This window comes from Carya illinoinensis, chromosome 15 (assembly GCF_018687715.1).
Source record: "Carya illinoinensis cultivar Pawnee chromosome 15, C.illinoinensisPawnee_v1, whole genome shotgun sequence".
Lineage (NCBI taxonomy): Eukaryota > Viridiplantae > Streptophyta > Magnoliopsida > Fagales > Juglandaceae > Carya > Carya illinoinensis.
Window position 1 is genome coordinate 32,563,995 of NC_056766.1, and position 16,737 is coordinate 32,580,731.

The 16,737-nt window shown below is 35.5% G+C and overlaps 1 pseudogene; it reads left to right on the forward strand.

Annotated features, from left to right (window-relative positions):
* The first annotated feature begins 210 nt into the window (after positions 1–210).
* LOC122295513 overlaps positions 211–16,737 on the forward strand; it is a 55,161-nt pseudogene continuing 38,634 nt past the window's right edge.

Consider the following 16,737-nt stretch of genomic DNA (forward strand, 5'->3'; position numbering starts at 1 on the left):
AAAATGCGAAAATTGAGGGGGAGTGAGGGATGGGAATTTGAAGAGGAAAGATGGAGAGGAAAGATTGGTCCACGTGACAAGAAGCAAAAGAAGTTGCCAACACGTTTGCCATCTTTCTTTTAACTTTCCCCTTCTTTTTTTCAATATTGATAGCGCAACGCACGTGGCATTGTTTTGCCCATCAATCCTCGGATATAATTTGGCCCCAAAAGGCATACTTTCTTGTAGTCCCTACCGTTCATCAACCTAATTTCATATACTGTAACTTCTTCCATGGCCTTGCAACCAGCTCTTCCATGGGTTTATGATGTGTTCTTGAGTTTTAGGGGTGAAGATGTTCGACAAAACTTTCTTTCTCACCTATATGATGCTTTGCGTAAAAAGGGAATCAATACTTACATTGATGAGCACCTTGAAAGAGGAAATGAAATTTCACCGGCACTTCTCAGAGTTATTGAGGAGTCAAGGATTTCGATTATCGTTCTTTCTGAAAACTATGCATCATCCACGTGGTGTTTGGAGGAGCTGATGAAGATTCTCGAGTGCAGAGAAATGAAACAACAAATAGTTCTACCGGTGTTTTACAAAGTGCGTCCATCGATAGTCCAGAGACAAAAGAAAAATTATGGAGAGGCATTGGCCAACTACAAAGACAAATTGAATGATGATACGAAGGTGGATAGCTGGAAGGCTGCGCTAAAGGAAGTGGCCAATTTGTCTGGGTTCCATTTAAAGAAGGATGGGTATTTGATTTTCGAATATTTATTTTATATCCTCATACATTTTAGATGCATACACATGCGTGAATATTTATGTTTGTGTGTGTGTGTGTATATATATATATATATATGCATGTATGTATGTATATTAATTGATCTAATACTCCTATTGTTTGTTAATCTCTTTGATCTCGATCTGTTTATTTTTGTGCCTTTTTCTTATGTCCTTATATAATGGTAATTAATTAATTCTATTAAAAGGATCGTGTTAGTGAAATAATGTTTTACTTGATTATTAGTAATGGTTCTAATGATATTAATTAACACTTCTATGTTTAATAATGTCATAATAAGTATAACCGTTAATAATTCTTCTCTTTTGAATTGATAGGAATGAATCTGAATTTATCCATAGCATCATTCAACTGGTGGACTCAAAAATAATAAATCAAGCATACTTTGAGGTTGCCAATCATCCAATTGGAGTGGTGTCTCGTGTGCAGCATGTATATTCCCTTTTATGCGTCGGAGAGAATGATATTGTACATATGGTAGGGATCTTTGGAGTTGGGGGAATTGGAAAGACAACTATTGCCAAAGTGATATATAATATAATTTCTTCTAAATTTGAAGGTAGTTGTTTCTTGAAAAACATTAGAGAATCTTCAAAGAGCGAGTATGGTTTGGTCCAATTGCAAGAGACTCTTCTTTCTAATATCCTAGGAGCATCTTCGGTATGTAATATTGGCCACGTCGACAAAGGAATCAATGTGATAAAGAATAAACTTTGTTATAAAAGAGTTCTTCTAATTCTTGATGATGTGGATGATTGGGAACAATTGAAAGCTTTGGCCGGAAATCGTGATTGGTTTGGTTTTGGAAGTAGAATCATTATAACAACAAGGGATAAAAATCTACTATGTAACTATGAAGTTGATGCAACATATGAAGTGGAGGAATTGAACCATTATGAAGCTCTAGAGCTATTTAGTTTGTGTGCCTTTAAAAGAAAGAAACCACTTGATAACTACATGGAACTTACACAACGTATAATACGTTATGCTGGGGGCCTTCCTCTAGCTTTGGAAGTATACATGAATGGGAAAGTGCTTTGGAAGAGTACAAAAGAATTCCTCACCAGAAGATTCAAAAAATACTTAGAATGAGCTATGATGGTTTGCGTGAAAGTGAGAAGAAGACTTTTCTTGACATTGCATGTTTCTTCAATGGAGAGAAATTAGATTATGTTGTGAAAATATTAGATAGTTGTGGTTTAAGTCCAAATATTGGAATAAAAAAACTGATGGATAAGTCTCTCATTACCATTGATTGTAATAAATTTGAAATGCATGACTTGGTACAAGATATGGGTAGAGAAATTGTTCGAGAAGAATCACCAAAAGAGCCCGGTGGACGCAGTAGATTGTGGTTTCATGAAGATATTCGCCATGTACTTGAAGAAAATACGGTAAGAATAACTTTCAAAAATGATTTTAGTTTATGCATGTTTGGTAATTTACAAGAAAATTCGAATTTTTTGCAACCAAAAACTTTGTCCACAAAAGTCATTTATGTTGCAGTGGAACCAATTATAAAAATGTAGATTTTTCTTATAACTATTTTCGAGTAAATGGTGATGAAGAAATGCATTTGTAAGTGCCTATATATACTAGCTGTCCATTGAACTATATATTATAATTCTAGCAGTTACCAAACTATTATATAGAGGATTTAATGCCTTACTATATTGTCTCACCATGCAGGGAACAAACCAAATTGAAGGCATACTGATAGATTTGCCTAAAAAAGACATGATATGCTTGAGTTCGGAGGCATTCACGAAGATGAAAAACCTAAGATATTTCATAAATCATAATGCACGTTTCTCTAGAAGTCCTAGTTATCTTTCTAACGAGTTAAGAGTGCTTAATTGGGTGGAATATCCTTCACAATCGTTGCCTTATAATTTCCATGGAAGGAAGTTGGTTGATCTTAGAATAAGTGATAGCCTCTTCAAGGAATTGGGAGTGGGATTCAGGTACAACCACTATTATAAATATTTGCTTCTCCTTTTAATTATGTTGTAATCATATTTGAAGCGAACTTTATCTCCAATTTTGCTTTACAGAATTTCCAGAACTTGGCCAGGATGGACTTCTCCCATTGTGAAATTCTGACAAAAATCCCCGATCTTTCTCAGATTCCAAATTTAGAGTGGTTGGATGTTTCTGATTGTACAAACTTAGTTGAGGTTCATGCTTCTATAGGATCCCTTGATAAGCTTGAGCATCTCTCATTTGCCCGTTGCACTAAGCTTATCGGTTTGCCAACAAAGCTCAAGTTTAGGTATCTTAAATGCCTCCGGGTTGACGATTGCTTAAGCCTTCAGAATTTCCCTGAAATCGAGTTTGAAAGGGAATGTTTAAGGCATCTTAGTTTAGCAAACACCGATATAAAAGAATTGCCTTTATCCATTGGGCACCTCTCTAGGCTTGAAGTATTGCATCTAAGAGGCTGCAAAAATCTTATGCATCTCCCCACTAGAATTCTTCGATTTCGACATCTGAAGTATCTTAGTCTAGCTGGCTGTTCAAAACTTGTTTTTATTCCAAATATCTTGAAGGATGATTGTTGCTCAATAGACCTTCCAGCACTGGAATTGTTGGATCTTGAAAATTGTCACCTTCCAGACCCTGATATCCTGATGAGACTCAATCGCTATTTTACTCTGCGGCATTTAATTCTATCAGGGAGTGATATTATCAGGCTTCCAGAAAGTATTACCATGTTTTTTGACATAATGTACATTGAGTTGATAGATTGCAAGAAACTTCAAGAAATTCCTGCACTGCCCCCAAATATGCAAATCATAGATATAACTGGATGCATGTCATTGGAAAGATTTTCAGATGGATTAAAAGTACCGCACCTCTTTACAAGTAAAACGCGAGACCAACGATGGATTGACTCGTCCTTATGCCTCAAAATTCGTATGAATATAGATGGGTTTTGGGTATCTATCTTGCTCATTCGTCTCTTTCTTACTCGTGCTTGTGTGAGCTTTGGTTTATTGGTTGTTTTATTGAAATTTATTGATATATTTTTGTTTTATAGGAATACTTCAGAAACCATTCAGGCAACATTATATTTCCGGGAAATAGGATTCCAAAATGGTTTAGCCATACGAAGCAGAATTTCAAAAATTAGATTCCAGACCGATTCGAAGATCTTGATACGTCTTTAGCAAATATGAATCAAGATTGCAGCTATTTTAAAAGGACTCTATATTGTAGTTTATGTCGAATAAAAATAAATGGGCTGAAAACTTTGGAAAATATAAGAGGAGTTGCTATATGTGTCGTTCTCGAACCCATTCTGAAGATCTACCCCCAAAAAGGTTCTACTCTTATGGTCAATACCGGAAGGGATGTTTTCCCTTATATTGAGTATTTGTCGGGACATCATGTTGATTTAAGGGTTTCAAATGCTCATGTATGGCTAAATTACACCATTTTAGATGATCATATGAACCCATTAAATCTGGAATTTAACGTTGGTAGTGCACATAAACTGGTGTTCTTCAAAAGCTGCGGAGTCCGTCTGATATTCAAGAATGAAAAGGAAGGGGAAGATCGTCCAGGTTTTTTGCATTTAATGGATGGTATTGGAGGTTCGAAGAGGAGGCGTGTCGATGATGACCGCTACTTGGAATCCACTTCGTGCCCATAACCGAACAGGGGTTCCTCAACCTTGGCCATCAATTTGGAATTTCGAGGAGTCTCTGAACAGTTTGGAGGAGGAACTTTTAAATAATTTGCATCTTGAATTGTCCCCTTAATTGCGGATCAGGTTTTCTTGATTAGGAACTAATCATCGCAATTTGGTGTTTTGGTTTGACAGTCTCCAGTATATGAATCTTATCATCCCTGTTAGACCATTTGTGTAACCGTGATCCGTGTACATAAATTTTTTTTTAAATCTTTCTTCTTTAGTTTCCAATTTCCTACGCCGTGACCCACACGTCAATTTTTTCGGTCTTCCTTATCTTTCGCCATAAATCACATGAATCTTCCTTCTCCTCTGTTTTTCTCTCCCAACAGCTCTCACCAACTCTGCCTCTCTCGCCCAATATTTTTTCTCCTACATATAGAAGTGCTACAACCTGAGCATTATGTGAACCATCTTCTCTGCATAACTGCCATCAGCCATTTCCCCACTAACCACTGAGATCATGTTAGGACCGTATGGGTTATGCTACTATGAATTGGAATGTAATAAGGGATACAGGTAATTGGAGCTGAGACTTTGCAGGAGTGAAATCCAAATTGCATATGAGATGTTTGTGATAATGCCTCATTGGGCCATACATTTACTGATGAGGGAAACTTCGAGGGTTGCCAAACCTCCTTACAATATTCAAGCTAAAATCTAGATTCTAAGATAACTCCCATTTTCTCTCCTGTTCCCCTATATTCCCACGCCTCACCTCACGGTACAATTCACTCATAACAGAATTACAAAAAGGATAAAATGACAAGCTAATACTCTGGCTACATGACAGTCATTTGAACGCATAACATAACTGAAAACGCACAGCATAAGTAAATAACAACACACGCACACAGCAGCTTAAATGCATCACTTTGTGGTCCCAAAACGAACAGCTCCAATAATAGCTAAACGCATAGTTTCGGCAATAGCAACTAGGGGTGTGCAAAATTCCGACCCCTCCGATTCCAACCGATTCCCACTCTGATTTCGACTCCGACGGCATTGGAGTGTTCGAAAATTGAGGTTGGAATCAAAGTAATTCCGACTCCGACTTTCAATTCTTTTAAAAAAAAATCCAGATGCAAAATGACGCCATTCTGCATCTGGATTTTTTCTAACTGAGTACTGGAACGAGGCCATTCCATTTAAATAGAAACGACACCGTTTTGCACACGACCAGCCTAGTATGTTCTTCATCCTTATTCCTTCGTTCCTACTTCCCTTCATTTCTCAGTTCCTCACTCCTCAATTCCTCTCACGCTGCACGACGCCACAACCCACGACCAAGCACGATTCTGCCGTAGATTGCTTCACGCCACCGTCGCCACAGTGGCTTTTTCATGCCCTTTTTTCCAATTAGTAATTTTAATTTTTAGGGTTTTAAATTTAGGAATTTGCTCCGAATTCTAGTTTATTATTTCTTATTCAAATTGAAAATTGGATTGTGTAGATTATATAATTGTGTGAATGAATGTATTGGGGAAATGGTTGTGATGTTTCTTTTGTTGAAGTTCTTGATTTTGGACTGTGAACATAAGGTGTTAGTGGAAATGTCACAAACAAAAAATAATTGTGTTTGTCTCTTTATACTTCCCCTCACACTTGGATACTTTAGAAACAAATTAGATGATGGGAGATCCGATCCTTATTGCTGGGTTCATTGGTTGATCTAGCAATCCTTGTGTGAAAAAAAGTGTTTCTTGAATTATGGTTCCTCGATTATTGGTGGGGCTAGGGATCAGGGACTTGAAAAAGCCATAGGCAGGGAGAAGGAGTAGTAGTAGTGGGGAAAAGTATATTTTATATTATTATTATTATTATTATTATTATTGAAATTCCCAACGTACTCCTGTAAAACCACGAAATTGTCTACCAATTTTCTTGAACAAATAAATTAGATCTCAATTATTAAGATTATGAAACGAATCAAATACTTTAAAATAAATAATCAAACTTGCAAGACACAACGATTGGTTTACGAAGGGAAACCCTTTAAAGAACTCCTTAAAGGTAAAACCCTACGGGGCAGCCAAACCCAGGAAAGTCAATCTTATTATTTGAAGAACAGTTACAAGCAATAATCAATTACAAAACCTTTGCAATTCGACTCTCTTACTTGCCTAGACAAACGACCCGTTTGTCTTCTACCACAGTAGCAGCCAGAACCTCTGGCGATCTTCAAATGTTGACTTCCATTCTGGAACTCTAGAGGCTGAAATCCAATCGATGTTCCTTCACACTCAAAGCATGATCACACTCAAGAAGATATGAAAAACCCCATGAAAATTCTCAAGTGAATTTTCTCTCATAAATGCTCAGAATATCCTCTCTGAAATTCGTGGCTCAAAGTCCTTGAAAATATACAAAACTGAATCCCTTTAAATAGAAAGTTTGGAAAGAGTTCTAGTCACAGTAGGACTCTGCTGACGGTTAGCAACAGTCGCGAAAACGTATTCCGACGGACTGCTAACATTTTGTGATAATATCTTCTAATATTGACTAAACTCTGTTCAGCTTTCTTCTGGATAAATACAAATCTTCCAGAACTCGATTTTAACCTCAAAGACTTATCTAAACAACACCTAAGACTTCTAGATAGATTCAACATTGTTTAGATACAAATCAATACTTATTTTACATTTATCCAAATTTAATCAAATAATGATAAGATAAACCTTATCATTCATCCAAATTTAATCAAATAATGATAAGACAAACCTTATCATTTAGTCATCTAATCCTAGCCAATTTTTGCCTTTACAATCTCCCCCTTTGGCGGATTGGTGACAAAACCAACTTGATGAATGTCTTGCATATACAATCTTCCCTTTGGCGGATCGGTCACAAAACCAACTTGATGAATGTAGTGTGTACCTAAGACAAAAACAACCAGCAGACCAAAATCTCGTGAAAAAGTCTTAATACAATAATGAGAAGAAATGACATAGAACATTCCTTGAAACTAGTCTCAATAATAATCAAAGGTTAGATGTAATGTAAACCTACAAAAAGAGAGTGTTCTAGTCATCATCAATAACCATGTTCAATATTCTGCTGCTCCCCCTCAATATTCTGCTACTCCCCCTAAAGTATATAGTTCTCCCCCTCAATATTTTTTTGCTTTCCTTTTTTATTTTCAGCAAATTCATTAAACTCCCACTTACTCAAACTTCCCCTAAATTTCACAATATCAAGATATTCCAATTTGCTCTTCCAATACTCCACCTTTTTGTCACTAATCTGACAAGATACAAAATAGAGTAAATATCACTTATGTGTGCCAAGATGAAGACACTAAGAAAGACATGATGAACAACTCTCATGTGTCTCAATTTTTCATGGATTAAATACACATGATGTATGAGCATGAATGTATGTTAAACAATGAGCAAAAGATTGAGACAATTTGGTTGAGACAAAAAAACAAACACTTGGTGGGCATACCATGAAAACCGAATGACAAAGATCAAGAACCCACTCAAAAATCGTCCTCAATACATGCATAGAGTAGATATAACAAAAAAAATAACCCATTTACGGGCAACATAGCTCAACAAAACAGCCCAGTGCTTCTTAAAATCAAAACCATCCACACATACTTCATCTATCCATATGCCGAACATGAAACTGGAAAAAGAAAAAAAAATCAGTGAATTTGAGTATACTTGCCTTGATGATGGAAAATGAAGAGAGGAAAATGAAAGGGACACCGTGAAATGGGTCTTGCATGAAGGAGCCAAGAGATCATGAAAATGGGTATAGAGAAGTGCTTAGTTATGGGGCTGGGAGCAAATGAAAGAGGCAAGAGATGGGTTTTAAGTCTTTAAGGCTTGACTCTCTAGTGCACGTGCTAGACCAAAAAGTCCCACTGGGACTTATACACTTTGTTTAAAAAAAAAAAACACACAATACACCATCTTGACCCAAAAAACAAAAAAAAAACAAAAAAAACTTTATATTTTTATTTTTGTATTTATTTTATATAAACCAAAAAAAAAATAGAGATTATAAAAAAAAATAACAAAAAAATTGATTTTTTTTTTTTTTTATAAAAAAAACAATAGGGCAAGTAACATGCCTAGATGCATTTTAATTCAAACATAGTGTAAGTCACAAAACAAATTCAATAGAGTACACCCTCTTATTTGTGTTCATGTTTGTTGCTCATCTTTTTCCATAATGATTAGAGCAACGATTTTTTCTGTAAGAACTTAAGGTGGTAGATCCGTGTAGGGTGTTTATCTTTTTCCGCAATGAATTAACACCGACTTTTTCTATATGGATCAACTCTTTGTGTTTGGCAAGAGGAGAGCCCTTTATTGATGTACTAGGTTCAACTAATATTAGTCAATTCAAGGCATGAACTCCCTCTTTGATGAGCATCTCATTAAATAATGTGAACTTTAATTATAAAATACATACATATAAGTTCATCACTGTGCATTGAAAATGAACTTTGCCAAGATAATCCATAGGGTTAGTATGCACAAAGTGAATCGCACAAAATAGAGAGATGTATAGGTTCAAGAATTTATTAAATGATAACACAAGTGCTCAAACTTTGACATATCAAGCATGTACTTTCCTTAAAGAAAAGCTTTGAAACAAACCAGAAATTTTTTTTTATATATTATATTTTTCTTATTTAAAACTTAAAAACATAAATATAAAAGCAAAATAGAAAAATAAAATGCATGTCCTAGAGTAATGCAATAATATAAAGAATGCAAGAACATGCAAGTAATCCTATCAATTAATGTGACATGGCGCCATCTTCTTTGACCACCCACTTTGCTTTAAATTTTGGCCTATTCTTTTTATCAACATCACTTTGTATGATCTTTTCTTTATTTTGAAAACAAAAATCTGCTAGTTCACCAATTTTGAGACTTAAAAAATTGATTTGTTGACTCATATCACAAACTTGATTTTCTAGACTATTTCCTTTCCTTTTTGGATTTCTTTCACATCCATTTTTCTTCACTTTATTCAAGTTAAAACAATTTGGCCTTATATGACCAACAACACCACAATAATGACAAGTAGGAATAAATCTACCATGCAGATTTTTTGAATAAACTTGCTTAGGTTCAGCATAATTTTGAAAACTCTTACCTTGACTTCCTTTAACAAAAACAATACCTTTGGAAGTTGTGGCAGCGGATGATGAGACCAGTTTTTCTTTCTCCTTTGAAGTCATGTACCCTAGGCCAGTTCTATCACTACTCATCTTTTGAACACTCAACAGCTCTTCTAATTTTTGTGTTGCTGTTTTTTCTTGAACCTTTTCCAATTCCTTTTCTAGTGCAATTTTTTGATCCCTTAATCTTGCTATTTCAATATCAGAAATTTTTTCTAATTTTTGTGTTGCTGTTTTTTCTTGAACCTTTTCCAATTCCTTTTCTAGTGCAATTTTTTGATCCCTTAATCTTGCTATTTCAATATCAGAAATTTTGAATGCCTCAGACAAGTTATTTTTCTCACTCTCCATATCAGTGAATTTCTTGTACAGCTTCTTGTTGAGTTTCTTTAATTTGATCACTTCTTCACACGCATTATTGTAAGCTTCTTGTAAACTCAACTCATGATCATCCACAACTAGAGCAACCTCCGAATCACTATTGTCATCATCACTTTCAGATTTTGTTAGCTCAATATCAGAAAAATCATTAACAACAGTAGAAAAAGCCACAAAAGTATTGTCATAATCAGATGATGAACTTGAAGTTTCAGATTCTGAACTATCACTAAGTGTGACATTCAATACTTTTCCTTTACTTTTCTTGAAATTTGGACACTCAATTTTTATATGACCATAACCAGAACATTCATGACACTTTACTTTATCAGATTTTTCTTTATTCCATTTTTCAAAATAATTTTTCTTTGCAGAAAATTCTTTACCTCTTTTTTTCTTTCCACTATACTTTTTATTAAACATGAATTTTCTGAACTTTCTTACTATGAGATCTATATCCTCATTGTTAAGATTTTCTTCATCAGAAAAATCATCTTGATTTTCTTCTATAGTTTTTAAGGCAATAGACTTACCTTTTCTTACTTGAGGAAACGAAGATTCATACGTTTGTAAAGAACCTACCAGTTCTTCTACCCTTATTGCATCAAGATCTTTACTTTCTTCAGTAGCGGTAACTTTGGGTCGAAATCTTTCAGGTAAAGACCTTTGAATCTTCATCACGATCCTTGAATCCTCCACCTTCTCGCCGAGATTAAACCTGGAATTCACAATATCATTTAGTTTAGCATAAAAATCATTAAAATTTTTGTCTTCCAACATTTTAATCTCTTCAAATTTTGAGGTTAGCATTTGCAATTTCGAATTTTTTACTATTCTTGTGCCTTCATGTGTAACCTCCAAAATATCCCAAGCTTCTTTAGCAGTCTCACACATGGAGATTCTTTTAAATTCTTCGGAGGATATCGCCATGAAAATAGTGTTAAGTCATTTGCTATTCAAATTGCAATTGTTGATTTCATCTTTTGTCCAAGCATCTATAGATGTCTTGGGTTTAGTCCATCCTCGTTCAACTGAATGCCATACACGTTCATCTAAAGACTTGAGAAAAGCCCTCATACGAACTATCCAATAAGCATAGTTTTCCCCATCGAAGTATAGTGGAACGTATAATAACGTCGACATGATCTACAAGGGCACAGATCACACTCAAATGAGTGAACCACGCTCTGATACCAATTGAAATTCCTAATGTACCTCTGTAAAACCACGAAATTGTCTACCAATTTCCTTGAACAAATAAATTAGATCTCAATTATCAAGATTATGAAACGAATCAAATACTTTAAAATAAATAATCAAACTTGCAAGACACAACGATTGGTTACGAAGGGAAACCCTTTAAAGAACTCTTTAAAGGTAAAACCCTACGGGGTAGCCAAACCCAGGAAAATTAATCTTATTATTTGAAGAACAATTACAAACAATAATCAATTACAAAATCTTTGCAATTCGACTCTCTTACTTGCCTAGACAAACGACCCGTTTGTCTTCTACCGCAGTAGTAGCCAGAACCTTTGGCGATCTTCAAATGTTGACTTCCATTCTGGAACTCCAGAGGCTGAAATCCAATCGATGTTCCTTCACACTCAAAGCATGATCACACTCAAGAAGATATGAAAAACCCCATGGAAATTCTCAAGTGAATTTTCTCTCATAAATGCTTAGAATATCCTCTCTGAAATTCGTGGCTCAAAGTCCTTGAAAAGATACAAAACCGAATCCATTTAAATAGAAAGTCTGGAAAGAGTTCTAGTCACAGTAGGACTCTACTGACGGTTAGCAATAGTCACGAAAACGTGTTCCAACGGACTGCTAACATTTTGTGATAACATCTTCTGTTATTGACTAAACTCTGTTCAACTTTCTTCTAGATAAATACAAATCTTCCAGAACTTGATTTTAACTTCAAAGACTTATCTAAACAACACCTAAGACTTCTAGATAGACTCAACATTGTTTAGATACAAATCAATACTTATTTTACATTCATCCAAATTTAATCAAATAATGATAAGATAAACCTTATCATTCATCCAAATTTAATCAAATAATGATAAGATAAATCTTATCATTTAGTCATCTAATCCTAGCCAATTTTTACCTTTACAATTATTATTTTCCCTTGTGAATTAGCAACCAACTACAAAGCAACCCCATTTTGATAATGATGCTAAAAAGTAAAAATAATCGAGAGAATTCAGATTTTCAAAACACAGGAAATTAGAAGAAGTAGAATGATTATTGAAACAGACTCTATTTTAGTAGTAAACTAGTTTAAATAGGGAACCTCCTTCAAAAGTTTTTCAACAATGGCATGATATCCTCACCTTTCATTCACTCATGCATTTTGAAATTTTTCATAAACTAGCTAACCTAGGAGCAGCTGTGCACAAATTTATCCTTTTGATCATCCATAAACAACTACCCTCATATATGGCTGTTGGGCATATACAACTTGGATAGGATGGGAATGCCTTGATTTCGATTGCTAGTGGGCATATAAAAGGTTATGCTGTTATGCATATTGAGTCCAGCTTTCAGTTTTGGACTCTGTCAAATTAATTCACCTAGAATGAATGATAAAAGGAAAATTTTAATTCCATCTATAGAAAAAATAAACCATTATTTAACCTAGAATGAATGATAAAATCCAATGTATTTTAGAGAAGCCAAAATGCTTTGGGGACCGATAAAGCATTGATTTCTCAAGTTTTTTCAAAACTCCTATTAAGCTGAAGACAGGATCAAATACTTGGGTTTAGAAGCATAACTCAAATGGCATTTTTACTTCTTCTTCAGCTTGGCATGATTAGTTTATTTGGAACTCTAATATTTAAATATGTGTGTATGTATATATATATATATGAATATGTATATGTATGCATGCATGCATGCGTTTATGTGTGCTTTGATTAGCTAGGTCCCTTACGGCTGATCATGATGAATCAAAGTTGGAAGTTTTAAGTTTCATTAATAGACTTATTAATTAGTAAGTCTATTAATTAATTAAAGCCGAAAGTTGTAAGTTCTATCAAAGCCGAAAGCTGAACTTTCCTATTAATTAATTAATTAATTAATTATACATCTATATTTATTTGTTGCTTTTTCTTAAATATTTTTTTTATTACTGTTTTATACTTTTTGGATATTATATATATGAATAGTACATGTCAGTTGTTCTATATGCCTTTATATATTTAGCTTATCTGTTTGATACCTTTACTTGCCAACTGTGTTATGCCAATCAATCTATGCATTAAGTATATATGCATAATATATATACATAATTACATATATATATATATATATATTTGAGAATTAAGTATTGGTGTTTATATATATATATATGTGTTAGATTTCAAGGTACGGATGCGCAACCATATGGGACTCCGAAACAGGATCAGGATGCCACAATTCCATCCCCAGCACTGAGATCTAGACCCACTTCCAGAACACAAACTTCGTGTGCAAGTAGTTTATTCCCACTCAGGTAGACATAGAAGATGATGATACATTTAATGAGGAGGAGGAGATGGCTACTGGGGATGAGCCAAATGTACCACCTCCATCTGTGAAGCCACCACAACCACGATCAAATAAAAAAAGGTCATGGAGGTCGAAACATTTCACCAAAGTTGACGGTAATCCCGAGGAACCGCAGGCGAGTTGCAACCATTGTGGTACACAAGTTGGATGTCATTTAAAGAAACAAGGTATTGCTTATTTGATATCACATCTTATTGGTTGCCAAAGGTATAAGATAGTGACTGATTGGCGGCCAAAGATCAGAGCAAGGTTAGTTACAAAACTTCTACAGTGATTGATGGTACGCAACTTAAGAAAATGGTCATCCCTCAATACAGTGAGAAGATGCTGAGGGATGCGCTTGTAGAGATGATAATTAAAGATGAGATGCCTTTTACTATAGTCGACACAAGAGAGTTCCGAAAGTTTATCAAGCTGCTTGAGCCACGATTCCCATTGCCATCATGGTATATAGTGATGTGCGATTGTATGAAAAGGCATTTAAAAGACAAGGCTGAGATGAGAAAAATGTTTGTGACCACTAGCCAGAGAGTCTCATTTACGACTGACACATGGACATCTATACAAAACATTTCCTACATGTGTATCACAGCACACTATATTGACAGCGAACGGAATTTAAAAAAATGGATTATTGGATTCAAAGAAATCAATGATCATAAGGGTGCATCCACTGAGGCAGAGATGGATGATTGCTTGAAGGATTGGGGAATTCAAAAAGTTTTATGCATTACAGTTGACAATGCCAGTGCCAATGATACTGTAATTAAATGGTTCAAGAGGAATACGAGGGTGAGAGATGATGTCATTCAAGGCCATGAGTTTATCCATATTCGATGTTGTGCTCATATAATCAACCTGATTGTTACTAAAGGGTTAAAAGAGGTTGACAATTCCATTACAAAAGTCCACAATATTGTACGGTATGTGAGGGCTTCCCCCCAAAGGCTTAAAAAGTTCAGGGCAATAGAAGAACATATTGCGATAAAACATTCACGGACGCTGTGTTTGGACATTCCGACTTAATGGAACTCTACATACATGATGTTGGATGTGGCACAGAAGTACCAAAAAGTGTTTGAGCGGATTGAGGTGGAGGATGGGGGCCTTAAATATGCTTTGTTGGAGCCTGCAGAAAAGGGGCTCGGTCCACCGGACACACATGATTGCACGAGTGTGGGGTTTTTTGTCACATTTTTTTAGATTTTTTATGACATTACTATGCGGATATCTAGATCCGCATATACGACTGCAAACTTGTGGTTAGATCTCGATGCTACACCATCACTTGGAAGATGGTTATGATGACCCTAGTGGACTGTTATCTGGTATGGCTCAGAGGATGCTTACCAAATATAATAAATATTGGGGGCAAGTTGAAAAGATAAAGAGATTACTTTTTGTGGCTGTGATCCTTGACCCCGGATACAAGTTGTCCGTGATAGAATATTGGGTAAATTCCGTCCTCGGGGCAATGAAGGCTGTGTCGATTATTACAGTGCTTAAAACTGATCTCAATGACTTATACAACCGCTACAAAAATAGTGGCCAACCTCCATCCATAGTGGGTACCTCACACTCGACTCCGACACCTCTCTCCGATGACCTTAGCCCAGATGGAGCATTGCATCAACACCGTCGGAATTACAACGTTATGAATGAGTATCATCAGCTCATTGCATCGAAGAATATTATGGGGTGTACTTCGGAGGTTGAATGGTATTTTATGGAAGAGGTCAAGGCACCTAGTGCTGTATTTGAGATATTAATTTGATGGAAGGCTGATTCCACCAAGTATCCAATCCGTTCTCGTATAGCCCGAGATGTGCTAGCCATTCCTATCACTACGGTTGCATCTGAGTCGGTGTTTAGCACTGGAGGTCGAGTGTTAGATGATTTCAGGAGTTCATTGTCACCGTCAACCATGGAGGCCCCCATTTGCACAAAGAACTGGATCAGTGATACACCCCTTGGACTAGATAGCATTGGCATTGATGATGAGATCTATAGGCTTGAAGAGGATAACCTTATTTTACTTTTTTTTTATTATTGATTATTTCATTCTTTTTATGATTTCATAAATCTATTTAACTTATACTTTTTATCATTTCACATATGTAATTATGAATCCTAATATAGTTGCCGATGATTGATGGAGTATGGATAAGGATAAGTTGATAATAGAACTAACTTAATCTTTATTGGTATTAATGGTAATTAAATTCTACTTTTACTGTGTTCAATTTTTTAAATCAATTTTGGTTCCTTTTGTTGATTTAAGACTTTTTTTTATCTTAATTTCAAGTACTCCTAATGACCAAGTACGGTGTCGCAGATGATGTTTTTCCTTTTAGTTGAATCAATATCTTTATTCTTATGGATTGTTTGATCAAACTTTGAAATGGACTGTTATTTCTATTATCAATTATTTAGGACTTTCTGAATTATGTATTTACATTAATTATATTTATTATTATTTATTTAGGGTTCAAAATGGGCCTAAATGGGCCCATTTAGAAGTCGGAGTTCCGAACGGAAGTCGGAATTCCGACCACGATCAAAAGTTAGAAATTCGATCATAAGTCGGAGTTCCAACTTTCGATCAGAGTCGAACTCCGATTCTGAAAGTCAGAATACGATTTGGATTTTGACTCATGTCGAAGTCAGAAGTTGGAAGGCACTGTTCCGACTCCATCGAAGTCGGAGCACAAGCCTAATAGCAATGTAAAGCTTCAGTAAAACTCAACGCACCGCTTCAATCTTCTTCAAAATGCAGCCTCCATTTTCCTTAATGACATAAATAACACTTTTGCATCTTCACTTCGTAAGCTTGGATTCCATCATCCCTTTCCCTTTCTCTAGCTGGGTTCCTAACAAAGCCCTCTCTTCAAGCACTTTGCCCTCAAGGTGCTGCAGTGCTTAAATCTTCCAAGTCAGTGGCTTCTCTCTTGGAAACATGGAGGATAGCCTCAAACTTGAATTGGCCTTCACTGAGCAATGTTTCATAGCCAAGTAGTCTTTCCAAACATTAGTAAGGCTCTTATAGATTGCAACATACTCTCTTGCAATTGCATAAACTTGCTCTATAAGCCCACTTAGAGGGCTCAACTCCTCCCCATCAAAAGTAAAAGGATCATGGCCTTCCGCTAGAAGTTCAAACTT